The sequence below is a fragment of the Podarcis muralis genome, chromosome 15 (assembly GCF_964188315.1).
Source record: "Podarcis muralis chromosome 15, rPodMur119.hap1.1, whole genome shotgun sequence".
Taxonomy (NCBI): domain Eukaryota; kingdom Metazoa; phylum Chordata; class Lepidosauria; order Squamata; family Lacertidae; genus Podarcis; species Podarcis muralis.
In genome coordinates, this window is record NC_135669.1 from 25,119,799 (window position 1) to 25,147,037 (window position 27,239).

Here is a 27,239-nt window from a genome sequence, read left to right on the forward strand (position 1 = left end):
GTCGGCGCCTATGATGCAACCACATGCCTTCATCCTTAATCCAGGCAAGTCAGAAGCATCATTCAATCCAAGGCAGCAGTCCCACCAAGCTAAAGCACTTAGGGAGGATGTGGGACAGAGAGGTGTGGCTTCCAGAGGGGGTGTGGCTTTGAGAGAGTCCTGAGGACAGGATAGAGAGCCCTGGGGGGGGGGGGAAGACTGTGACCACGTGAGTTGCCTGTCCAAGAACTATTTGATGGGCAACTTCAGGGTCCCTGCTCACTGTGGCTGATGAGAATTGTAGTCCAACAACATCTAGATGGCACCAGGCTAGCAAAGGCCTAAAGCTTCTAGGAAATATAGGGCATGTGGACAAAAGTGATTTTCTGTTTCTGCTTTAATAGGAAGGGCCCTTTTCTTATACGTTGCATCTAAATTAACACCAGTCACGTCTCAAATCAGTTTTAAAGTCTCTGCCCCAAAATCATGAACCAAGGGGCAAGCTAGTCAAACGTGGATGTACGTTCCCATAAATCAGCAACCTTTCCAGTGCACTCTGCCCCCCCCCCGCCTTAATAGATTCATTTCACATTCTGGGGATAAGGAACCAAAAAGTAAGGACTTTCTGGTCAGCATATATAAAAAGTAAACGTATGCAATAACCTCCTTTATCCTGATTAGTCGTTTATGCTGATGTCATTATGTTATCGACACAGACCCTAATTGGACTTGTCAGATCTTTAACATTTCAGTAGCTTTGTCAGGGTGGTGGGGAGCCAGTCACCACCAATTACTGTAAGCCTTTAAATAATGGCTTTCAGCTCAAATGACATAATCTAAGACTGTCATTCTTTGAAGCAGGTGATGAACTTTTCTTACCTGATTTCAGTGGTTCTAAGCTGAAATGCTATGCACACTTTCCTGGAAGTAAGTTGACATAGAATCATAGAACATGGGAAAGGACTGCAAGGGTCATGTTGTTGCAACTCCCTGCAATGCAGGAGTCACAGCTAATGAATCCCTGACCCGTGTAAGATTGCCCTGTGATTTCACTGCCAAAGCATAGTTGTCGGGTGGAATGGGTTGGAATATCTTTCTTCAATATAGTGCTTCCCAGATTTTGGACTACAGCTGGCTATTTGCCAAGCTGGCTGGGGCTGATGAGACTTGTGGAAAATATCTGAAGAGCATCAAGTTGGTGGGAAGACTTGGCTAGAGTTTTGGAGTGAAAGCAGGGAGCTGTGGGTTCTAATCTCCACTTAGCCTCAGTACTTTCTAGGTAGTATTGGACTTGTTGATGCCTCTCGACCTAGCCTACCTCACATCAGTGTTGTGAGGACAAAGGAGGAACCACATATTCTCCTAGCTTGAGCTCTATAGGAGATGGGTTAACAGTGTAGCACATTTTCAGCGCTCTGTGTTCTGAAATCATGTCAGTCTCTGCCTTTGCTCAAGGCACTGCAGATGGGGCCACCACAACAGTCTTGTGCGGTAGACTGGAGTAAAAGATGCTAACTGGCTAAGTCACATTTGAGTCCGGTATTAAGTGCAATATTGTCCATGGCATCACACTAAACTGTCAGATAGCACACACCATTTAAACCTTTCTTTCTGGATAGTATATTGCCGATAAGGAACTGAGGCTGTGAGAAGAGGGGCTTTAAGCCCCCCTGTCCCCACAACAGATGAATACAGCAAATTCCTCTGGTTAAAGGTTGACGACTGAATTCATTTGCAGAGATGCAAGATTGTCTATTTAAAGAATTCCTCTCCTATAGCCAAAAAATAGGGAGGGGTGTCCCAGAGTGGCTTACAGATCACTACAAATAAGACAGTCCCCGTCCACAGGCTTCTGATTCAAAATGACACAACAAAAGGAAAATTGAGTAGGAGGGTGGATGAAATGAGCCAACTCAAGTTCTTCTAATGACCAGCTGGGGTGTAAAACTGCAACAGAGGTAGAGCTAAGGTGTTGGTCTCTCAGCTGTGCTCATGGAGTGGTCTTCCTGTCTCCCTTCTTTTCCTTCCTCAGCTACAAACCTGATGCAATAGCTGCTGCCAAGTGATAGCTGAAGGAGGGAGGAGTTTGGCAACTCAGCATGGCTGATGGTGGCTCTCTATCCCTTTGCTCCAGCTCGATTTTGACCAGTTGTCATTCATTTGACCTTGAGAAAGACAGAAAAATCCTGTTCCTGAAAGCTATTCCCATTGTTGTGGTCTAAGATGAGCCACAGCTGTCCACCATCACTCAATGATAGATACTAAAACTTATTAGGGTCATCATGTTGACGTTTCAGATATCCTAGATAACACAAAATTTGAGCCCCCCCCCCATTGTCCAGACACCACTGGCTGGGACCAAGAGCCCTTCCACATATTACACAGAACAGGGTGGTAAAATTTTGAACTGTACACATTACAGGAAGTATGTGTCATATCTTTGAATGATCCTCATTGAAAAAAAGCTTCATGAAAACTAGTGTAGGCTTACATACCTCTTTCTCCCTGACATGCTTAATTAATTAATTAATTAATTACTGCATGCAGATTGCTCTTCTCCAGTATGTCAGTTATCCTTATCATTTTAAAGATGACCTCCCAAACTTGCAATCTGAATGTGGTTGGTTGGCATCCGTCTGTCACAGGAGACATTGGAAGAGTGTGCCTTTGGAGATGAAGTTAATCCCTTGGAGATTTGCAGTGTCTGCTGTGTCTGTAGAGACCGATACAGGAAAGACATGTTTTGTTGCAGCTAGGGCAGATGAAGGCATCTGGTTGTGTGATGCAGCTGTACCATAGTGTTTCTTCTTCCTGCACTCCTCCCAGTGGTCATTTCTCCTCTGGTCACTGCTGTGGATACAAAGTGGAACAGCTTGGAATTCTGCCACCTTGTTCTACAGAATGTGTTGATCAGATTCGATGCATGAGGCCCTTAAGGAACCAGCTGTCCACCACAACCACCTTCCTTGGCGTGGGTCTCTGACAGCAGCCACATGCAGATTCCTAAATGCTCCTCTGTCCCTAGTTAGAAGCAACTTCTGTGATTCTAGAGCTAAGGCAATGCTATTAGGTATGTGGTCTGTTGGGTTGCAAGCTCAGGCTATGCTGCAATGATGAAGCAGCCTGGCCTTGAGATCAAGAAGAGGGGTATTATTTAGGTACAGAATCCTTCATGACTGCGGGAGCTGTGAGCGCCTGTCTACTGATGCAGGTCATCCCAGCTGCAAGGGAAATGAATGACCAGGAAATTGCTGCAACCGCTCAGCCACTCTGCTGGCCACGCTGTGATGCTGCGCATTGCGACTCGCAAGTGGTTTTCTTGGCTCCTTTTCAAGCATGTTAATGATTTCATTAAGTGCCATCAGGGAGATTCCTGCGTGCCGTTGGCTGCCCATGCAGGATTCGAGACACGTCAGTTTTTTGCCTCTCCACCGGCCAAACAGTCCTCAGGCAATTCTGTCTTCCTGGCCCATTTCCCCACGGAGCGGAGGCCAGCAGTTTGTCCTGAGTCCTTTCCAGACCATTGGACAGCTAAAAGTGTGGCTCAAAGGCACACAGTCTGCTATGGTCTGCGGCACACAGGGGAATGATGTGGCTGTCACAATGCTTAGCTCTCCTTGCTGGGAAGGCGGGCAGAACATTTGTAGGGCACCGGGGTCAGCGCAGAAACCCCCTCATTGTATTCTGCACAAACATGCTGTCACGTGCCTCTGCAATCTCTAAGCGACAAGAGACTCCAGGGGTGCCTGCGCCTACCCAGGGCTCGATTTACTTGGAATGAAGGTCAGCAGAGACCATGGTGTCTTTAACATATATGGTTTTCCATTTACTCATATGTACAGCCTGGTCATAGGTTAGAGGGGCTCACGGCATTAACCCACACATATTTGCTTCCCCTTTAGTTTTCCAGGGAAGCCCCAATGTCCAGCGCAGAGCAAGGCATGTCTCTGTGTCTTCAGCTTCCACACAACTGTGCCATTAGTTCTCCTTCTTGGCAGCTAGGTGAGGGGTGGGGTGAACATTTGTTCTGAGCTCAGTGGACCAGTGGTCTGACTCAGTAAAATTCAGCTTCTTGTGTTCTAAAGCTGCCTATAGACAGCATCAGTTGGCCAGTGCCTGTGAGGTCCCAGGGGCATTCCCTAATCTCTGAAGCAGCCTTTCACCTTTGTTTCTTTTTTTAAAAAATGTTTAATATGGCGAAGTAGTTTCCCTAGGAAAATTTCTGACATGTTCCAGTTAATGATTTTTTTTTGGGGGGGGGGAGGTTTCCCCCAAAAAGCTCTACAATTTGGGTTTGTTCCCAACAACTTTGTGGGTGTCAGGAATATGGCAACCCAAACTTTCCCCATTCATCCCAAAGCTAATCTTTGTTCTCCCCTTTTATTCAAGGCTCATCTTCACTCTCCCCCTTTCATTTCCAGGCTGATTTTCACTCTCTCCTTTCATTCCAAGACTCATCATCATTCCTCCAATTCACTCCAATGCTTATCTCGACTGTCCCCTTTCATTCCAATGCTGTTCTTCACCCCCCTTCAATTCTGATGCTGATCTCCAGCCCCCACTTTAATTTTGATGCTGATGTTTACTGGAGTAAACTTTCATTCCCATCTGCACCACCACCCCATCCTGATGCTGATTTCCCCTCCCCCTTCTCATCTCCGCTGGCAGGCGGGTGCCGTTTGATGTTCACCTCAGGTACCAAAGTGTTTTGGGCCGGCCCTGTCCATGAGCAAGCAATGCAACCAGCACATTTTACACCACCTTGTTAAATATCTATCTCTCTTCATCCTGAATCTCCTGGCACAATAAATGAATGCCAGATCTGTCAAGTTGCAGGGTAAAGGGAACATACGAGGCATCGAGAACAGAGAGCCCTAGTTGCAAGAACGTCTGATCTGGAAGCCTTTAAAGAGGTGAAAGGGTCATCTATGGTTGCTAAGATACTTCCTAGCTGGTGTCTAGTTTCATCATAATTCCCTCTTTTGGGGGAGAACTGGTTGTGGGTTACAGGCTGAATATCTGCCCCCCACCAGCCCAATACAGGGAACAAACTGTTCAGCTTGGTGGGTCCCACAATTTACGGTAGTCGCATGTTCACTTTGGGTTTTAATTACCTTTCAAATGATTTTTAAATACATGGATATTATTATTATTATTATTATTATTATTATTATTATTATTAACTGGTAATTTTAACATTTACATATTTTGCAAACTGCTTTGAGGTTTTATGACGATCAAACGGTATATAAATATTGGAATAAAGAAATAAATCTCTCCTCTGGTGAGATTTCAAATTTGAATCTGCACTGTGAACATCGCAGATTTTGTTTCAAAGTTTGACATCCCCAGCAGGTCCCAATTTGCTGGCACCTACCCATTTAGATTTGATATATTATTATTTTTTTGCAAGGGATTGAACATGACAGCGTCAGATGCTAAATAGCATGAGAACATAAGAAGAACCTGCTGGATTGGACCAGTGGCCCATCTAGTCCAGCACCCTGTTCTCACAGCAGCCAACCAGGTGCCTGCAGGACCTGAGCACAAGAGCACTCTCCCCTCCTGCGGTTTCCAGCAAGTGGTATTGAAAGCAATAAAAACATGACATGTCTGCTGGATCAGGCCAATGCCCCATCTAGTCCAGTACTCTGTGCACACAGTGGCCAATCCGCTTCCCTAATGGTAATCCTGGCCTGCAAGCGGGAGCTGAGTGCTATAGCAGCACCTTCCCCGCTTGTAATTCCCATTGGCTGGGATCAGAGGCATGCGACCTCCAACAGTGGAGGGAGCACACAGCCGTGATGGCTAGTAGCCACTGGTCACCTTGCCCTTCATAAAGTTGCCAGCCATGTGAATGATTCCTTTGTCTTTCCCACGCAGCAAATTAACATGCTCCCCCTTCTCCCAAGCTGTTATCTTTTCATGAGTGCATTGGGGGAGCAATGAATAAAAATAACATCAGAAAGTGTGTTTGTGTTTGTGTGTGCTTGTATGACTCTCTCTCTCTCTCTCTCTCTCTCTCTCTCACACACACACACACACACACACACACACACACACACACACGTAGCTCCCCCAAGTGAGAGGCTGCCATCTGCTGAGTGGGCGAGAGAGCACGAGACAAATGTCCCCCCCGCTCCCATTGTTGACTAAAGGAGGCATCTGCAGCATTTTCTGGTGCCAAGCAAGCAAAAGGTGCAAGGAAGGAGAGTCAGGGCTTTGCATCAGGATGCCTCGCTGCCAGACTTCATCTTCCACTGCGGACTCCCTGGTAGAAGCGTGGTGGAACCAGATCTTATAAGGTGCACCAGAAGAGGAGGGGTTTGTGGGAGCCTCGGGGTCTCCCCTCTGCCCATTCCCAGGGCTGGGCTGGTTTCTGTGCTGGTTCAGCGCAGCGGTGGAGCATTGACAGCAGCCTTGCCAGAAGCCTTTCCCAGCCCTGCATTAGGCAGAGTGAGGCAATTAACAGGTGGCAAATTGTCAATGGTTAATTCTGTTCTGAAAGTTTTGTGCCATTGTGGATTATGTATTTCTTTTGCCTCGTGTGCCAAAATAATCTTGGGCCAGCCCTTATCAGAGGCCCCGAAAAATTCAGAATGTGACCAAACTAACTCACAGAGGTTGAGTTGCCAGCTCTTTTCTTTTTTTAACTGGCTCAGCTCCTGTGCTATTAATAGCAGCTCAATATGCTAAAATCTAGCAAGGTGGAACTAGTCCCACTGAGGGGGGAAAAATGATTTTTTTGGGGGGGGGGGGACCCAGCTGCTTAATTTTTGTGTCCAGCTGCAGTTCAAATCCCCTTAGCAGGGCTTACAGAAAAGTTGGCAACCACAAATTTAAGTCAAGTCACAGACTAATCTGTCCACCTGGGCAGCCGGGCTGAAACATGGCTCATTTTCTCTGGGTATGGGCTGTCAGTGGTTATGCAGAAGATTACACACTTTTATTCAAGGCTCAGGGACGCGGGTGGCGCTGTGGGTTAAACCACAGAGCCTAGGGCTTGCCGATCAGGTCGGTGGTTCGAATCCCCGCGACGGGGTGAGCTCCCGTTGCTCGGTCCCTGCTCCTGCCCACCTAGCAGTTTGAAAGCACATCAAAGTGCAAGTAGATAAATAGGTACCGCTCCAGCGGGAAGGTAAATGGCATTTCCGTGCGCTGCTCTGGTTCCCCAGAAGTGGCTTAGTCATGCTGGCCACATGACCCGGAAGCTGTATGCCAGCTCCTTTGGCCAATAAAGCAAGATGAGCGCCGCAACCCCAGAGTTGGTCACGACTGGACCTAATGGTCAGGGATCCCTTTACCTTTACCTTTATTCAAGGCCCAGGCTGTAATCCTATGCACTTCTACTTGGGAGTGAGTTTGCACATGCCCCTGTGTGTAGGGCTAGCATCACACATTACTTTAGGTCAGTTGGCTAACCTGATGCTGTTGGAATTCAACTCCCAGCCCCAGCCAGCATGACCAATATCCTAAGGCAATTTAAGGACAGAGCAATTGTTCTGAGACATGGGTGGGGGACATACTTCCTTTGTTTTTCGTGAATACTCAGGTCTTAGAAGAGGCGTTTCCCAGAAAGTAACATCTCTTTAAAGATAGCACTTGCCATTTGTAGCTTTCATAAAGTACTTGTATTAAAGATAACTTTAAAAGTGTTGAGATCTTCTGGTCAGTAAATCAGGAGCACCTTTTTGGCTGATCAGAAATGTTGTTCATCAATTGGTTGACCAAGACTGAAATCTTTGATGCACTTTACCTGGAAGTGAGTCCCATTAAACTCAGTGGGGCTTACATTTAAGCAGATGTGTATAGGATTGTGCCATCATTCTCACAGCTCCAACCTATATCTAGATCAGGAATGGGGAAACCGTTTTCAGACTGAGGGTCATATTCCTTTTGGGACAACTTTCCAGGGCCACATGCCAATGGTGGGCGGGTGCCGGGTGCAAAAGTGGGTGGGGCAATGAATGCAAAGTTTATCTTTGTGGAATAATCTAGTTTCTGCACATGCTCACAGACCCCTCTCTACCTTCCATCCAGAACGGCAAGAGGCACAGTCAAGGTATGATGAACAGATTGCCATCAAGCAAAAGCCCTTGGTGGACAAAGTAGGGTGTGGCCTGGACCCAATGAAGGCCAGAGACAGGGACTGCTGGAGGGCCACATTTGGCTCCTGAACCTGAGGTTCCACATCCCTGAGCTAAATGGTATTATCAGTGAATACAACACTTGTGGCAGGATATGTCTAGCCAAAAAGAAAGATCTCTACACTGCAGGGGGTTGTACTAGATGACCCTCGGCGTCCTTTCCAACCCTACAATTCTTTGATTCTATGAAAGCTCCCTGCTCTAAATTTCACCACTGTGGGGATGGTAAGAAAGAGGGAGAGAAGGGGAGACAGGAAAGGAAGAAGCAGGGTTGCTAACAGGCAAATGTGAATAAACATGGTGATTCTATGTCCTTCCCTGATCCATCTATGCACACAGTTATCATTCTCTCCCCACTCCCAGAAAAAACACCCCATACAGCTTGCTATTGTCCACTCAGCACCAATGCCTGCCCTAATTACCCAGCAGCCTTTGCTGTCCTTGTCAGCAGCTCATGGGGAATAAATTCCGACGGGTGTCAACCCTTCGTGCCTCAATTAGTTACTTTTTAAAGGAAGTGCTATTGCATATTTTTGCAGGAATGCCGTTTCCATGGCACCCAGTCGGCAGAAGCGTTTCCACGAGCTGGACGTCTCCCTGGCAAATTGACACTTGCAGGAAGTTGACCCTAGCCAGCTTTCCACCCTCTGTTATCACACATTGGACAAACTGGTATGTACACAAGTGCATGTTCGTTCTCCGGCGCACAGGCGCAATGGATGCCTTTGTATGCCTCTCGGATTGATAGAGCGACACACAGCATGTTGAACATGTCAGCCTATTAATAGAGACACTCTTCCTTTTGCACAGAGCCAGGTGTATATACATGATTATAAGTAGAGCTTGCTGGGTCAGGCCAATGGCCAATTCTGTCCAGCAGCCCATTCTCACATGATGTGTGCAGGAAGCCTGTAAGCTGAATGTGAGCGCAGCAGCACTCTGCCCACCTACAATTCTCAGCAACTGGTATTCAGAGGCATAAAATCAAACTAGGCTCTGATTTCAGATTATTGGTTCCTGGGCCAAGCTGGAGAGTCTTGTCCTGGATCTTAGGCAAATCAATTGGAAAAATTGGCATTTTTGTAAAGCATCAGCTCAACAACTTTTGGTCTTACTTGAAAAAAAGCTCAACAACTTTCGGGGTGCGTTGAAATATGGTAACCCACAGGCATAGGAAGGTTCTATCAGCTCCAGTCAGCTCCCAAGAGTCAGATACGATGAAAGTTGCAGTCAGGTGCCACATTTTCTCCTGCCTTTGGTGAAGCTAGTAGAGATATCTTTGCTACTCAGATATGGCTTTGTGTGCCATTTAGGCAAGTGAACATTTGAACATGAGATCAGGCCAGTGACTTGCCTTGTCCAGCATCCTAGCCAACCAGATACCTGTGGGAAACCTACATGCAGGACCTGAGCGCTCTCACCACCTGTGGTTTCCTGATATTGGTATTTAGAAGCCTCACTGCCTCCAATCTCCGCTTCTCATTATGCAAAGTCATGGCTGATGCGTTACTGCAGGGGTTGCCAGTGTGATGCCTGTGGACACAATGGTACCCCTGAGACTTTTGTCTGGTGCCCCCTCCCAGCACCTCCTTGGTCATGAGGTGGTGGGTGCAGTTACTCTTTTAATCCTTGGAATGTCCATAGAGCTGGAGGAGGAAGTTGGAAGTGTGGCACTCTTTGCCACTTCCTCTTTCAGCTCTATGTGCTTTTCAAGGTTCAGGCTAATTCTACTGCTCCCAACTTTTACCAAGACCTCCTGGAAAAGAGAAGTGTGTGTTTATGCAGCTGCTTTATCCCTGTCTGCCTAGGAACACCCCACAGAATTGGTCCAGAGTGTGGAGGAAGAAGGAGACACAATGTCCAGACCCTCCAAGTGTCTGTACTTTCCAGGGACAGTCCCAGGTTTACAGAAGCTGCCCCGGTTTTTTATTTGATCCCACTTTTCCTTAAAGGTAAAAGGTAAAGGTACCCCTGCCCGTACGGGCCAGTCTTGACAGACTCTAGGGTTGTGCGCTCATCTCACTCTAGAGGCCGGGAGCCAGCGCTGTCCGCAGACACTTCTGGGTCACGTGGCCAGCGTGATGAAGCTGCTCTGGCGAACCGGCACCAGAGCAGCACACGGAAACGCCGTTTACCTTCCCGCTATAAAGCGGTACCTATTTATCTACTTGAACCCGGGGGTGCTTTCGAACTGCTAGGTGGGCAGGAGCTGGGACCGAATGACGGGAGCTCACCCCGCCGTGGGGATTCGAACCGCCGACCATACGATCGGCAAGCCCTAGGCACTGAGGTTTTACCCACAGCGCCACCCGCGTCCCTTTTCCTTGGGATGTCCCTATTTTCACTGGAGAAATGTCAGAGGATATGCAATGTCTCTTTCCTCAACCCCTTGCAGTGGTATGCTTAATTGCATTTAAACCAGCCTTTCTCAACCTGTGGGTCCCCAGATGTTGTTGAACTACAACTCCCATCACCCCTAGCTAGCAAGGCCAGAGCTCAGGGATGATGGGAGTTGTAGTCCAACAACATCTGAGGACCCACAGGTTGAGAACCACTGATTTAAACCCTAGGTATACATTACCCCCACCCCCAAGTTAATATGGGACCAGATCTGGGTTGGAGTGTATTGTCCCCAAGTTGGCCCAAGGCAGGGCAGCCTGATTTGAGCTTGCGAGATCAGGGCCATGCAGTGGATTGGGCTGGGCAGTCCTAGCATAGAACTTATGAGGGGTGGATTGGATACAGGGATTCCTAAGGCAGTGGTTCCAAAAGTGGGCAGTGAAATTACCCAAGGGGGCATAAGTGGTGGCGTAAATGATTTTCAGGCTTTGAAAAGCTGGTATCACTGGATCAAGTTCATCAGTTTTGTTGAATTAATTAAACGAAATAATTTAAATGGGATTTTGAATAAATGTGCAACTAATTGTTACTCTTTGAATTTTATTGCATTATTATCATCCTTAGTAGGCTCTGCAAACCACTATTCTGAATAATGTTTTCGATTGGGTAGGGAAGGGGGGCACTGGGAATGAGTTTATCAGACAAGTGGGTGGTGACTTGAAAAAGTATGGGAAAGCCCTTTCCGAGCCTGCGGAGGAGAGGGTGTTGCGGGCAGGACCCTCCCACATTCGCGGGGGCTTTCCTTGCCCCCGCGAGAGTTGGGGAATCCCTAGGCATGCCTGCAACCCAGTCCGCCAATTGGTGGGCGGGGGAGGCGTGGCCTAGGCTACTTAAGGCCAGGCACGCCTAGGGACCGCCCTCTTTTCCCCCTCGCCCAGAAGCTGAGCGGTTTCCCATCCCACCCACCCTTAGGTTTAGCTAGAATTGACCTTGCTATGGACTCTGGTTGGTCGCCGCAAGGGGCCTGGTAGGAATTTTTCCAAGTTGGCACACTTCCTGCCTTTTGGTTTTTTCGCCTACCTCGTAGCAATCATCACAACTTTCGCGGTATTGGCGGTTAGGCATTGGCATGGGGCAATTGTTATGCAAATGGAGGGGGAAGGAAGCACCATCACCTTCCCCCAAGGAGAAGGGGTAGTCCGGTAGAGGACTCCCAGGGGGGGGGGGGCGTGGCCTTGTCCGAAGCCTGGAGAGGTAGGGCCTCCGGCACGTCCCCGAGCGGTGACACCCGTGGGATCCTAGTTGGCGTACTTCAACAGGACTCCCACGGTTTGTGTTTAACCCCTCCCGGTCTCCATGCCGAGTAGTCGATAGAAGCCAATGCCTAAGGCCAATACCTTCAATTCCGTAATCAATAAAGTTGTGGCCTTTTATGCCCATTAACCTTAAACAACGTGTCCGAGTCTTCATTTCACATGGGGGAGGTAACTTGCCACGCAACCATTGCTTTAGGCCTCTGTCAACCTCTCGAAGAAATTTCACATGTGGAGCTGTCCATGGTGCTGCTGTACCTTGTGGGTATCTGCTAAGGATAGATCAGAACAGAAACTGCAGGAGGAGCAGACCAGTAAGGCACCAGCTGGAGCAGGATATGCAATGCCCAATGACTCCCTAGAGAAGCTCCTTGCTCACAGACTCTGCTCTTGCTACTGCTCCTTGAGCTGGTGACAACTTTTCACTTCCCCCCCAAAACTTGTGTGCACCTCGGTCTGACGCATGTTGCTGCAGGGAGAGCTGAGTCATGTTCTAATCCCTTTCTCCAGTTTAGCTTTCTCTCAGCATATCAGTCCCGTCATGTTTCCCCCATCCCCTCGGAATGATGCTGGTGTGACTGTACATCAACAGGTCTCTTGTGGAGCAGTCTCATGCTGCTCCTCCAAGGGCACATGGCAGAAAAGAAAAGAGAAAGAGGCCCTCTTACTCATTGCTGAGGAGTAGCTCAGCTGCCGATTATGAAACGTGCTGAGTCAGAAATCTATTATTCCCTGCATTGATGCAAATGGGCTTGTTGGTTGCCAGTGGAACACCTTACCCGTCTTCCCACCCCTCAGGGTCTTTATGCATGTGACAGAAGAGGTCTGATGTACCCAAGGGAGAAGAGTGAGGGCGAACAGGCTGAGTCAGCATTTTTCAAACATGGTAAAGAGGCCTGAGTCACAGCCGCAGCGATGATGACAAAGCAAACATTTTGTGCCTAGGCTTATGAGAAGGGTGGAGTGGGTGGGTGGGTGGTTGGACTGGGAACTGTCAATCAGGTGAGAGGCGAGGGGGGAGGAGGCGGAAGCTTGGCATGTTCTTCCACCCTAGTTCCTCATTAGATGTGGTAATTGGAGGTGATTAATTTACAAATGCGCTACCCGCAACTAGTGCTGACTAAGGTTTCCAAAGCTCCTTGGAATGACTCATCTGTCTGAATTCAAGGATAAGGGTTTAGCTGGAGGAAAAACAAAGTGGATCTGATGGAGGGTTTGCTCATCTTGTTTAGGACTATGAAATGCAAGTTGTGTGCTCCATCTCTATGGGCAGGTGCTAACAGGGGGACAAGTTCCAAAACAAAGTCAGAAAATGCTTTTTTTATTTGGATCAAGCAAACAGTTACAAAACAGCAAGCAAACTTCCGAGTGTTTCAGAATGCTTCATTAGGCTGCATGTTAAACAAAGCCAGGGTTTGGGTCGGTGGGGAGAGAAAAGCCAGCTTGATGTTGAAGTCAGGCAGTCTGCACTTAGTCCTAACATGGAGTGCAGGAGAAGGCAGCCAACTTAATTCAATTAAGCAAAAGAATCAGAAGGCATATCAGAGGCCATCTATTCCAACCCCCTGTTGATGCAGGAAACCCTCTACGACAGCATCTGTGAGCACCTAGGAAGCTGGAGCTGATAACCCATGAGATCTCTGTTGGGTGGTGCATTTTCCAAGCAAGGAGCTGTGGGCCACATGTGTTACCTAAGTCAGGATCTGCTGGGTGGAATGATCAGGCTTTTGTGATGTCATGAGACAAGGTATGCAGCTGTGCAGTAAGCATGGCATTTAGTTTAGCCCTGTGGCTTAATGGACAGAAGTCCCCAGAAGATGGTTCAGCATGGGGTCTTTGGAGCATTGGTGGCCAACCTTTTGGGGAAGGGTGCCCCAAGTCAAGTCAGGGTTAAGAGACAGTGCTGCTTTGGTGCATACTGCAATGATGTATCCAACCACCGTCCCCTCTATGGCTGCTGGTGCTTTTGTCTATAATCTACTAAGCCGGACAGGCAGGCAGGACAGAACTGAGGCAGGTTCATCTTCTCTACTAGTGCCACAAATCCCAGCTCCCTGTCTGCACCGCCTGACCTATATCCTTCTGTTGGGCTCCACATGCGTATATGAAGTGGTGAAGGAGGCTTTCAGAATGGAAATAATAGAATCATAGCATTGGCAGGGACCACAGTTGTCCTCTAGTCCAACCCCCTGCAACACATGAATATTTTGCCCATCCTGGTCCAGCAGGAGTTGCTCACAGTTTTTTAAAAGCTTATGTTATCCGTAGTCTTAAGGGCTAGCAGCTTGCTTTCAGCAAAACAAAATGAACTCCAGTCTTCGAGGTGCCATCTCATGCTCCTGCTTCCACATCCACAGGGCATAATTGCAGGGTGGACACTACTTGGGAATACCATAGCTTCTTTGGAGTCTCTCTGTGCTGAGATGATTTCTTGCTTTTGACTAGATCTCTGGATGAGAAGGCTCCTCTGGGCATTTGCTTTAGGCCTTAAAAAAGGGCCTTTCAAACAAAGTCTCTGCCAGCATTCAGGGAGATCAGGGGCATCAGTTATCATCAGCATATAGATTGGGACATTAATGGGACAGAGCTCAATAGATGAATTGGGGGCAGCCTACAGAATGAAACCCTGCTTATAAATGGAAACAAATAACCACTGGGCAGCTGTGTGGAAACTAATGACAACCACTAGAGGGGGGGGGACTGGCCCTCTAAGCCATGGTTCTTACGATCCCCATTGCATCTCTGCAGATATTTGCACTTTGCAGCAAACGATTCTCATGGAAGCTAATCTGCCAGGTGCATATTTTGGGGATAAAGCTCCTGGCAGCACATGTGATACCTTCACAAATGCTGGGGTGGTCAGTAGAAGACAGGTGCTGAATTCATTGTGAGCCTAGACAGACCTGACCTACCTAGTGATTTTAAAGGATGGGCCCAGCCTGCCTACTTATTATCCTATTAGGGTTCTTTTTTACTTTTGTTAAATGAACTGAAGAATAAGATAATTGTTCAGAAAATTAAGTTCATTCTACTTTAATCAAAAGATGACATCTTCCCTCCCACTGCAGACTCTAGATTCTTTTAAAATCATACATTTGTTTGGCTTGCCCACGAAAATATCATCTGTGGGGGATTTACTCCCCCATTTGAGTTAAAATTCAGTCTCGCACCCTGGTTGTCCCCATGCCTGGCAGGCAAGTAGCCTTCCATCCCTTTTGCTGAGTCTAATTCATGGTATGAATGTTGAAAAGCAGCCAAATATTAAAAAACTCCCCTAGGTCTTCTGCATGCATCTCTAAGTAAAGGGTGGATGGTTCTATCAATTTCAGTCTTTCTCACTTTTTCATTTTTCCAATCATAAGTTCATTTCTCTAATTGCTACATCAGTTTGCAATTATTATCATTTTTAAAAAGTTCTCATGAACATTCGGTAGCAAATTTTGTCTTCTATTGACATTTTTTCCAATGCAATTTTGCCTAATGCACACATTCTTGCAAGCACTTTTTGAAAATCAAAATTATTTTTATATGCTTTTTTTGCCAATATGTTCATTTTTATGCAGGCTTTACCCCAGTATATGCATTTTTGTACACATTAGTTGGCTAGAGAACTGCATTGCAAAACATGGAGAAGTGTGGATTTTGAAGGACAGCTGCATTGCAATCCACCTATTCTTTTGTGAAGTGCAAATTTGGTTGGTTAGCCTTTAATGGCATCAAATTTCTCCCCCACCCCTGTCTCTTAGTCTCTTCCCAAAGTGCAGAGAAGTGGGAAATTTCCAGCCATTATTTATTTAAGTGCCCAGGCTGTACTTGGACCTGAAAGAGACATAAATAATGATTAAGAACAATAGCCCTTTTATTAGTCGAGCTTGCAAAGGTGCCCATGGCATTATGCGGTGATGAAATAAAACCAAAGGCGACCTAATAAAATAATCAGTGTCAAATGTCAGACTCTTGGCACACAAACCCCAGTAACATAAACAACATGCTGGCGGTGTGTGTGTGTGTGTGTGATCATTATATTGGAGGGAGGAGATCCACTAGAAACCCCCCAGGCAGAAGAGAGACAGCAAGGGGGCCATTGGTTTGATTCCCGTGCATTCCAAGGGTAAGAATAGATTGATAGGGAGTCAAGTAGCTTCTGTTTTTCAGGGTCTAACGGGAAGGACTAGCAGATTGAACCATTTGCATCGTCCCTTTATTGTGAAGTAATAGAAGTCCCTTTATTGTTTATTTAATAAAAGTCCCTTTATTGTGAAGTAATTTATTGTAGGTAATAGAATTCTGATGATGGCAGGGAGCTTTGAGCTCATCTAGTCCACTGAATTGTATCAATCATTTTGATGAATGGTTTTTGATATTTTCTGATATTTTTAATTACTATGATTTCATTGAATTGTATCAATCACTTTGATTATTTTGTTGTTGTTTGGTTTATTTATATGTTATTGTGTTGGATAATATAGTGATTTTAATGTTTGTTGTTTTGTAATGCTTCTGTGATTATTGTGAGCTGCTTTGAGCTCAACATTTGTTGTTGGAAAAGCGGAAGAGAAATATCAAATCGAATCAAATCATCCCTCTGCTCAGTGCAGGATCTGCAATACAGGGTGTGAATGCAGCCAAAGAGAGCTCACCACCTTCCAGAGTATCCTGTTGCACTGCCTAAGGCTCTAATTTATTTATTGCTTTATTTATCAAATTTATATCTTGCCCTTCCTCCCAAAGGAGCTCAGAGTGGCAAACAAGTTACATCTTATCTCAAAAACAATTTCAATACGATTGCAGACTGGTGCAGATCTCTTCTGAAAAGGTTTGTTGAAAGAGGAATGTCTTCAGTAGGTGCTGGAGAGACAACAGAGGCTGTGGCTGTCTAATATTCAAGAGGCCATTTCAATGCAGTAGCAGGTGCCCCAACACTAAAGACCCAATTCCTATATTGTGCAGGACGGACCTCCTGGGAAAGATGGTATCTGCAAGAGAGCAGAACTTCTGCATGCAAGGCATACGCTGCCCCAAACTGTGGTCCTTCCCCAAAATTACACATGGAACATTGGAAGCTGCCTTAATACTGAGTCAGACCATCTAGCTCAGTGTTGTCTCAGCTGACTGGCAGTGATTTCAGACAGGGGTCTCTTCCAGCCTTACCTGGAGACACCAAGGATTGAACCTGGGACCTTTTGCATTCAACGCAGATGCTCTGCCATGGAGCTACAGCCCTTTCCCAATAATCTGGCTGGGGCTGATTGGAGTTGGAGAGTCGTACAACATTTGGAGTGCCTCAGGTTCCCTGCCTTTGCTACCTAGAGGACCTCTCTCATAGAGATGTCTCTGTGCCCACAGAGAAGCAGGCCCTATGGAGGATTTCCCTTTTTTGACCAGCAGTTCATGTAGTGGGTTGCTTGGGTCTTTGTTTCCCCCCTACACCGTCTGTCTCGCTAATGGCCCCAGGCCTCCAGGATGTGCTCACCTAATGGCTGCCAGAGTGCAGCAGGCACTGCTTTCCCCTGCTGCGTCCAATTACTCCGACCAAGCCCCGGGACAGATGAAAGCTGAACGGATTGAGTTCCGGCACAATAAAGCAACAGTGATTATAGCCTTGGCTGAGCAGAAAGCTCAGAGACGGCGTTCCTCTGTTATGGTGATGGCAGGGAGGTTGTTGCTAGGCTGCAGCTCACCCTCTCCATACCACACCAGCTGCCCTTGGCATGAATTCCATGTCCCAGCAACATAGTCCAAGCTGCCCTCCAAGTTCCATATAGTGGCCCAGTTTTCACAGCATGGCTGGAAAGGGGTGGGGGAAGAGAGAGCTTTTCTGTCCCTCGTTTCCAGGGCTCCAGAGATAATTGCAGACAAGCGGCTGCCATGCCGAGGAGGGAAATTGCAAGTCAGAGAATGAGTGTGTGACAGGAAGAAGATTTGAAGAGACTTTGGGGCAGGCGTGGGGGTTGGCCCCTGGAACATGGCAGAGAGCCTTCAAAAAGCACTTAAGAACGCCTCCCTCTGCCCGTCATTTTGCTTCTGAGGAGCTCAACAGCACAAAGCCAAGAGCTTGTTAGCTTCTTGGTCCCAGTGTGCTGAGTAGCAGGCAGTGTGTGGGTCGGTGCAGTTTGGTCCTGATGGAGCATTTGCCTGTTTCAGATCGTACACATAGACCATTGCTCAACTGACTATGAAATCTCAACTGGAGATTAGGGCTGGAACACAGGGAAATGATGCTCAGTGGAAGAAAAATGAGTTGAGGGAGCTCACTACAGGGATCTTTTAAAATTTGTTTGCAGGGTCTGAGAAACCTGGAGCTAGTCCTTATGATGACAAAACGTGCTTGGCCCAATATCGCCATGCAACACCAGGGTTGACTGTGGGCTTGGGGGAGCAGAGCCCTCAACGTAGTGCCCTCTGGAGTGTCAACTTTTATGCCAGTCACACACACCCCACTCCCCTGGCAAGCTTATCTGATGGTGGCAGGGGTGCTCCTCCCAATGGGGGCCTCCATTTTTATTTCCCACAATGCCCTTGAAAGAGCATTGTTCCAGGGCACCATGGGAAGTTAAAATGGAGTAAGGGGGTCAAAGGCAGATAGGTCCTGCCAGGGCTATGGAGCCCCAGCAACTGTCCAAGGAAAGTTTGCATAGTGATGCTGTCATCACCAGTTAAGTCTTCACTGTTCTGTTGCCTTATTCATGCTCACACCTGGGTCCTTTGCAATGTTCGAATGCTCAGTAGATGCCTATCATTCCGTATTTAGAAGCTTTACTCATCATTTTCTTCCATCTGTCCCTGCATTGCTCAGGAATGGATTCTCAGTAACAAGAGAGTCTGACTGTGGATTTGGTCATTTCCATGGTGAGTTTAAGGTATGGAGTGCTTGTTGTTGCTATCGTCACTCCATGACGACATTGTGGCTTTCGTTCTGTGCAGCATGACGGCTGCATGCAATTAGCCCAGGCCCCGTGCCAAGTGGCTGTGCAATCCAGAACCCCTTGCAACTTTGCAGGGAATTCTGGGACAGCCTCACTCTTCACACATCACATTCCCCCTCTGCCCCTCAATAGTTGTGCCTGTGTTTACTGCCAGCAGCTAAGGGGATCCTCCAAAGCCAATGTGCCAGGAGCCAAAAATTCAACACAACTCATTTTTCAAGGAGTCACCAAGAATGGAGATGCAATTGCTGCTTTCAGGATTGGGTGGGCAGGGTAGTCATATGTTAGCCTTTCCCAGCTTGCTGCCCTCCAGATATTATAGATAACGACTTCTATCAGCTCCAGCCAGTCAACATAATCATTCAACAGTGCCACACGACCTGTTCTGCACACCAAAAAATAGCTGGATACCCTTGAGTGTGGTGAAGGACACTGTCCCATTGACAGTATTGAAGTAAGATTTCACAGCCAGTCCAGTCAACTTCTGCATATGGAACACAATGAGAGAAGACAGCCATCTTGTCTGCCTCAGGCAACAAAATGTCTGAGGCTGGTCCTGAAGTAAGTAGAGCTATTCCAGGACTTGTGAGATACGTTTCCAGTGGCTAGAACCAATCAACAACCGGGCCATTGCCTTCTGCACCAATCAAAATGTATTAGTAGTCTTCAAACACAGCACTACATACCTTAATCTTTTTTGGCGGGGTGCAGGGAGGATACTTTGTCCACCATTTTGGATGAGAATTGTTAACAAAACCCTGATAACTGGGGCAAGGGAGGATGTTTGGACTATTTGCACTCCAATTTTCAGGTTTCTAGGTCCTGGGGAACTATCCCGAGAATGTCATTGCCTTTGTGGGTGTAGTTGGAGCATCTTCATGAGTTTTGGGTGTAGCTGACACTGAGGAGCTTGGAGCTAAGCAGTTTATGCAGTGTTTGCTGACAATCAAGGCAGCTTGCAGGACTGGACCTGTTTTATCTTGAGCATGTGTCAGCGGATGGAGAAAGTAGTGGACCTCCAGATGTTGTCTATCAGCCCCAGCCCTCAAGGCCAGTGGTAAGGGATGGTGGGAGCTGCAGTCCAAAAAGCATCTGCAGGGCCACAGGTTTCCCAGCGCAGCCTCATGTCACTTGCCTGGAGACTCACTGTATTCACCTGCTGTGCATGTGTGTCAGAACAAAGGCTAAGCCACACAAATCAACTGCAGATATGTTGTGCACGTTTTTGGAATGCATCAAAGATGCCGACTCCTCCTCCCTGTCGTGTGGGAAGTCAAATTTGCACCATCTGTCAATACAGAAGTGATTATTTCTCTCCTTTGGCCTGTGCTGGATTTGCAATAAGATCTTCTGCTTCATCAGTTATGATAGGAGCTGCCTTCTACCCAGGCTGTGCCCAGTTCTTCTCCATAGGCCAGGGATAGCAGGCCTGTGAATCTCCAGATGTTGCTAGACTACAACATGACTGTTGGCTGGGGCCATGCTGGCTGGGAGTCGTAGTGCAACAAATCCAGAGGAGCGAAGGTTAGCTGCCCCTGCTCTAGACTGGCACTGACTCTGGAAGATCTCAAGCTCAGGTGTTTCCTAGTCTTTTTCTTGGAATCCTTACAGTTGCCAGTAACCTGGTCAGATAGAAAGGAAGACAAGGACTTCTGTGCCTTTAATAGCTGCCCAGAAGAGAGAATTTTAGGAGGGGCAGTGTTAAGTTGTGGGTGAACATATCAGACGACACAGCGATTCTTCAAACAGCTCTTGTTTATTCACAGGCCAGAACAGAACTGAACAGCAAACAGCTCAGCCGGCCTGCTTTTATAGGCAGATGGCTGCCAAAGATTGTAGCAACAACAACCCAGGGTTTCCCGCCTAAAGTAACTGATGTGGACCTGAGTGAAAACTGTATACATGATACTCCTGGTGGCCAGGGTGAGAACTTCAATACATAACAGGCAGCTTCTCGCCCCTGTACATCAGTCCATGCTTGCAGTATTCCCTCTTCTGAAAGACTAACCTTGTTTCCTTTGCATTCTGGCAAACAAGAAGTCACTAAATTCAGTCACTTAGCACAATCTTAATGTGGGGCCAGGATTTTCTCTCTAGAGTTGAATTCAGAATTGAAAGAGAAAAACAACAACTTGGGTCAGAAGTAAACATGTGGAGGATGCGCATGAACAATGAACTCAGTCTCTTGAAAAGCTTAGATATCATTAATACAAGTAAGGTTTGAATGTGGAAATGGTGGTGGAGGTGAACTGGGGTGGGTAGAGGTTGCATAATATTTTTACTGCCTTAGAATGAAGAGAGCCGCTTTGCACTTGGATTTTCTTTGACTTAGCAGCCAAAGGTGCTTCTCTGATGGGGATTAATGCCTTGAAGATGAGCCATGCTGGCTTGTGGCTACTAGACACATCCCACCTGTTTGAGTGGGTGGGGGTGAAAGGAATCACCCTGGTTGCTTTTTAGTGAACTTTGAGTGGACCAATAGACCAATTTCAGATCCTCTCAGTTTCTCCGCTTCCAGAAGTTCAGTTCTCTCATTTTCCAGAAGTTCAGTTCTCCACATTTCCCCATCTGTTTGCAACAGCATTTTATTGCAAATTTCTCATAATAAATTCATTTAAATGTGAAGCCAAGCTTCTTAATATAATGTAGTTTTGTGTGTGTGTGTGTGTGTGTGTGTATGTGTGTGTGTGTATATATATATATATAGAGAGAGAGAGAGAGCGCGTGCGCGTACCTCAGGTACCTTGGGTTAAGTACTTAATTCGTTCCAGAGGTCTGTTCTTAACCTGAAGCACCACTTTAGCTAATGGAGCCTCCTGCTGCTGCCGCGCCACTGGAGCATGATTTCTGTTCTCATCCTGAAGCAAAGTTCTTAACCTGAGGCACTATTTCTGGGTTAGCGGAGTCTGTAACCTGAAGCGTATGTAACCTGAAGCGTATGTAACCCGAGGTACCACTGTATAGGCCTTTTAAGGCACGCTTTACCCTTGCATGTGCATTTTTGTACACATGACTTGATTGGATAACTGCAGTTCAAATTTCAAAGAATGGCTGTCTTTTGGTTTGCGTATTGTTTCAGAAAGTGTGAATTAGGTAAGTGGGCCTTGATGTGTGAACTGAATCATGTTTCTCCTCCATCCCTTGGGAAACTGATTCTGTCCCTTTCTGTAGCTTCACTGAAGAGAGAATTTTAGAAGGGGCAGCTTCTCATCCCAGCACAAGATTTCCTCTTCCACAGACTAACATTGCAGACCAGCAGACCTGGCCCATCTCTGTGGTGGCCTGCCTGCTCCCACTTGTTCAGCTTGCCTACTTGTAAAGAAGCTACAGCAACACCATGAGTCTCTGGTGTTTCTCACGAGGAATCCAGCTGTGCAAATGGCGGCCTGCCATAAAAATCTTCTACTGCTTGAGGAAGTGTGCAGCAATATCACTGACTTCCCAAGCTGCCTACAGGCATGGCGAAACTTGGCCCTCCAGCTGTTTTGGGACTACAACTCCCATCATCCCTAGGTAACAGGACCAATGGTCAAGGATGATGGGAATTATAGTCTCAAAACAGCTGGAGGGCCAAGTCTGACCATCAAGCAGACTCTTCTTATGTTCATATGGGTTCTCAGGTGGTCACCTTACCAGACACTGCCCAGACTGAGACTTGCCTAGCTTTAGCAAAATTACCACATCATGTGTCTTCAGATCCCTATCCTGCGGATGGACAGATCAGTTCATTTCACCCTTTTTTTAAAAAAAAAAAGCCGAGAAGTATATTGAAGAATTCAGAGAAACAAGAAATCTGAAAAGTTAATCATGCTCCAGTCTATACATTAGTCCAGGATGTGCTGATCAGGTCAGATCACGTCAGAATTTATTGCATAGTTAATTAATTTCTGAAGAATGCCTATCTGTGAGTATGCGTCTTGGTTCTAGAGCCACATATTTGAAGTCTAGAACCCACACAACCATTAGCAACACCAAATAGCTTATGCTTTATTTGGGGCAATGAGAGCTTTGACATAGGAGAATGTCCCAATCTTTGTCTCGTATAGGCATTTTTTCTGCCAAATCTTTATGATATATTTTTGGGGTGGGATGGGGGGGGGGGAAGGAAGTGGTAATTGCAAACTCAATTACCCTCAGCCGTAGAACAGCTCCTATTCCTAGCCTCAAAGTGTGAGAGACAAATTACTTGGAATATAAAAACATCTTAAAAACAACACATTTTGTTTTGAAATATTCGTACTCCTCTGTGCCAAAAATATTTTCCCCTCTTTTTGAATACATTTATGGTCTACTAAAGATAGACAGTGGCTGTCTTCTAATTCAGGCATGATATGTAGCAGGGATTTGCTTTTCTTTAAAAAGAAAACAAAACCCTGCAAGTTACTATGCAATCCCACCTGACTTTAAAGCATTCTGTGTCTCTATAAATACACTAGGATAACATGAATATAAGTTGTTTTGTTTATTAATTCCATTTATAGTTTGCATTTTCCTCCAAGGAGTTTCAGGTGGTATAAGTGAAATTCCACCTCTCATTACAACGTCACAAGGTAGGTTAGGATGAGAGATGGTAATTGGCCCAAAGCCATCCAGTGCCCTTCTTGCTCAAGTGGGGATTTGAACCCTGGTCTACCAGGTCATAGTTTTAACACTATAACTTCTACACTGCAATGGCTTTCCAGTGGAATATCATCATCTGTAAGTAGAAGCTTAGGGCTGAACGATGCATATAATTAAACACGTTGCTTGCAGTTGCACGACTCTATCAACAGCAGCCACTAGGGGGCTGGCAGTCCATGGGCTGCAGAGAGGGGGGTTTAACCCTTTCCTTCCATACTGTGGTTCTGGCCAATACCATCCCTGACCCCCCGAAGCTGCTATCTGGCCCAGGAGTGAAGCTCGTATGCACCCTCTCACACAAGCCATGGCTCCTATCCTGATCGCTTCCCACTCCCAGCAGCGGAGATCCAAGTCCCAAATTAACGTGTTCTGCATATCAAGGGGGAATGTGCCTGTTAAAGATACTGTGCAGGCAGGCAAGCCCTACTGTTGTGGACGTGCCCCTGCAATGTGGAGACCTATTTGCAGAGAGAGCCCTGTGTTTTCTGGGACCCCCGTTATGCAGAGTTCCTGAACACAGAGGAAGCTGTGTTATACTAGGTCAGACTATTGGCCTACCTAGCTCAGTAGTGCCTCTACTGGCAGGCTGCGGCTCTGCAAGGTTTCAGGCAGAGGTTTTTCCCATCCCTGTTGGAAATGCTGTCTTTGTCGGGGATTGAACCAGGGACCTTCTGTATGCAAAGCAGATGCCCTACCACTGAGTTTTGCCTCTGGAAACTGAGGAAGCTGCCTTCTCTTACCATTGGTCCCTGACGCTCAGTGTTATCTATTCTTCTTATGTTTATATGCATTTCTTTATTGTTTATCTGTTGTAAATCACTTAGAGATCTTGGGATAGTATGTGGACTCTATACACGGAAATAACGAATAAAAAAATTCTCTGTGTTTAAAAATCACAGATAATTTGGACTGATGGACCTGGAAACGTAACTTTCCAAGTCACCAGCACAACTCACCAGAAGGGGGAGCTGCTGGCTTGGGCTGTGCCACAGAAGGGCGCCAGCAGCACTGACTGTGTCCAGAGAGTGCTACTGCAGCATCCATCTCGGCAGATGCCCAGAACTTTTTTAGGGATACCCAAGCGGTCCTTATGGGGCGCGGGTGGCACTATGGGTTAAACCACAGAGCTTAGGACTTGCCAATCGGAAGGTCAGCAGTTCAAATCCCTGCGACGGGGTGAGCTCCCGTTGCTCGGTCCCTGCTCCTGCCAACCTAGCAGTTCAAAAGCACGTCAAAGTGCAAGTAGATAAATAGCTACCGCTCCGGCGGGAAGGTAAACAGTGTTTCCGTGCGCTGCTGTGGTTTGCCAGAACCGGCTTAGTCATGCTAGCCACATGACCCGGAAGCTTTTCGCCGGCTCCCTCGGCCAGTAAAGCGAGATGAGCGCCGCAACCCCAGAGGTGGCCACGACTGGACCTAATGGTCAGGGGTCCCTTTACCTTTACCTTTAAGCGGTCCTTTGGGTCAGCAGAATGCTTGACTATGCACTGTTCCATCAAGGCAGTTCAGCAGTCCTTATGTTTCTTCGGATCCGATCCTAAGTGCCAACTCAGGACGTTGACAGGGGGAAATGCACCTCAGAATTGACTTTATTTTATTTATTTGGTAGGATTTATATGCCACTTAATAATCGTTTTTAAGAAATCTCTAAGCAGGTTACATAAAATGGTGTAAAAATATTCAGCAATAAAAGGAAACTTTAAATGCAAGCTGATGCAATAAAACAACCAAATTATAGATAAAACCAACAGATTTTTTTTAAAAAAACAAATGCACATAATAAAATTCCAGAGAATAACTGCTGCCACACTAAAAGATGGTTTGCACCAGGGAGAAGAGAGTATCTTTCCATTTTACGTTCATTATTTCAAACCCAATTGCTTACAACTCATCCTGGGGGTGGTCTAGTAGCAAGCACGACATTGCCTCCTAGCAGAAGGTCCAGAAAGGCAATAAGTAAAGAGCCATGAGTTAATAATGGGAAGGGGGCCCATCTGGCATAGCGGAGGCAAATGCCTTTTGAGAGCAGCCAATTCAACGACAATGGAAAGGGCGGCTTCCATATTGGGAATATAATGGAACCTGCATGGTCAGAGATCCTTCAATCCTGCTTAGCATTAGGCCTGTGCTGGCAAATGTTAGCTGTACAGCTAAGGGAAATGACACGGTGAAGGAACCCCTGCCTATAAAATGAAGGTAGAGACTGCCCTGCCAAGCAAAGTCATTCAGATCCCATTGATATGATGATTATTAGGTGAGCGGACTGTTCACCCAATATTAATAAATATTAAAATAACAGTGATTAGGCAATATGGCTGCACATTTTGCATTTTGGAATCAAAACGTATCAGGCCTCCAAAGCCCAGGCTTGTGGTTTGAGGTATATTCAGTCTTCTATACATTATGCAGAATGAGGCCATAGAGATGCTGATTGAACCACTCCAGACTGCAGGTGAGGGTTTGTGTGTGTGTGCGCGCAATATTTTAAAAGTCTTCTCTGTTTAAATAGTTCCCCACATGTAATCTGCAAATTCATCAGGAAGAAGTTGACAATAAGATTTTTCTCTCTGCAAGCAGGAAGTTTGTTTGCTTACATGAGGAAAGATTAGAAATATAATCTCCCATCCCTACACACACCCACACCCAGGAGTCTTTGCAAAACCTACCAGTTTGTTCCATGCAATGTGCAGAATAATACTAAGCAGTGCTTTGGATGTTCCAAAGATTTGACAAGAGAGCAAGCACAAATAGTTAATGCTGCTTTTCCTTATGCTTCTGGATTTTATCCAAAGTGGGAGAGGTGCATTTTCCTATGAGTCTCGTATTTGGGAAGGGCCACACTCCGTGGCAAAGTACCAGGATTGTATGCAGTAGGTCCCAGATTATATTCTCAACATCTCTAGGAAAAGCTGAGAAAGAATGTGGCCCATGATCCTGGAGCCACTGCTAGCCAGTGAAATGCAGAGCTAGATGGATCAAAGATCTGGTTTGGCATAAGGCACTTCCTCTTCATCAAAGGAAGACCCCGCTGCAGGTCCCAGCATGTACCAGAACTAGAGGGAGTCAGGGCACCTTGGGACCATAACCCAGGAATGTGCTGCACTCAAGAAATCTACAGAATTTGAGAGGCTGGTGCAGTGCTTGCTCTGTAGTAGGAGAGATCTCATTGCATGAGAGAGGAGGAGAAGGGCTCTCACTGGTGCATCAGGAAAGGTGTGACAGCCATACGGACGACAAACAATAACAATAATAATATAAAAGGTCAATTGTTGCAACAGCTCCACAGAGCAGCTCTAACAACAGATGAACATCTAGCCAACAAGGTCTCTCCAGAATCTTGCTGGTGTTGCTTTCCTTTTTCCTTTTCCTTTTCTTTTTCCTTTCGTATAAGCTAGGGGTGGAAAACCTCCAGGTGTTGGTGGACTACAACTCACATCATCCCCAACCATGAGCCTTATAGCTGTGGCTGATGGGGAGTCCAACATCCCAAGGGCCACGGGTTCCTCACCCCCAATTTAAGGTGCTGTTGGCTTTGAATACTAACAAGCTTAAGACTCTCATGATGCTCTTGCTCTGTTTGTTGTGTGCTCTAATTCCATTGACTGCTTTTCTATTGTGACGTTTTAATGTTCTTTTTAAAATGTTTCCATTTGCTTCACTGAAGTGGGGTGTGTGTGTGTGTGTGTGTGTGTGTGTGTGAATCACCCTAACCATCCTGTGGAAGGGAAGGCCATAGAACAAACAAAGAAGTCAAATTTTAAGATCCACAAGGAACTCTAAATTCTTGGAAAGGGCTTAGCTTAGATTGGTTTAGATTTGTGTTACAGATACCTGTACAACTTTAAATGAAGCACCTCACTAGAGGTCATATGCAGAGATGGGAAGAACAGAGAACCTGGCTGTCAGTCTGGTAT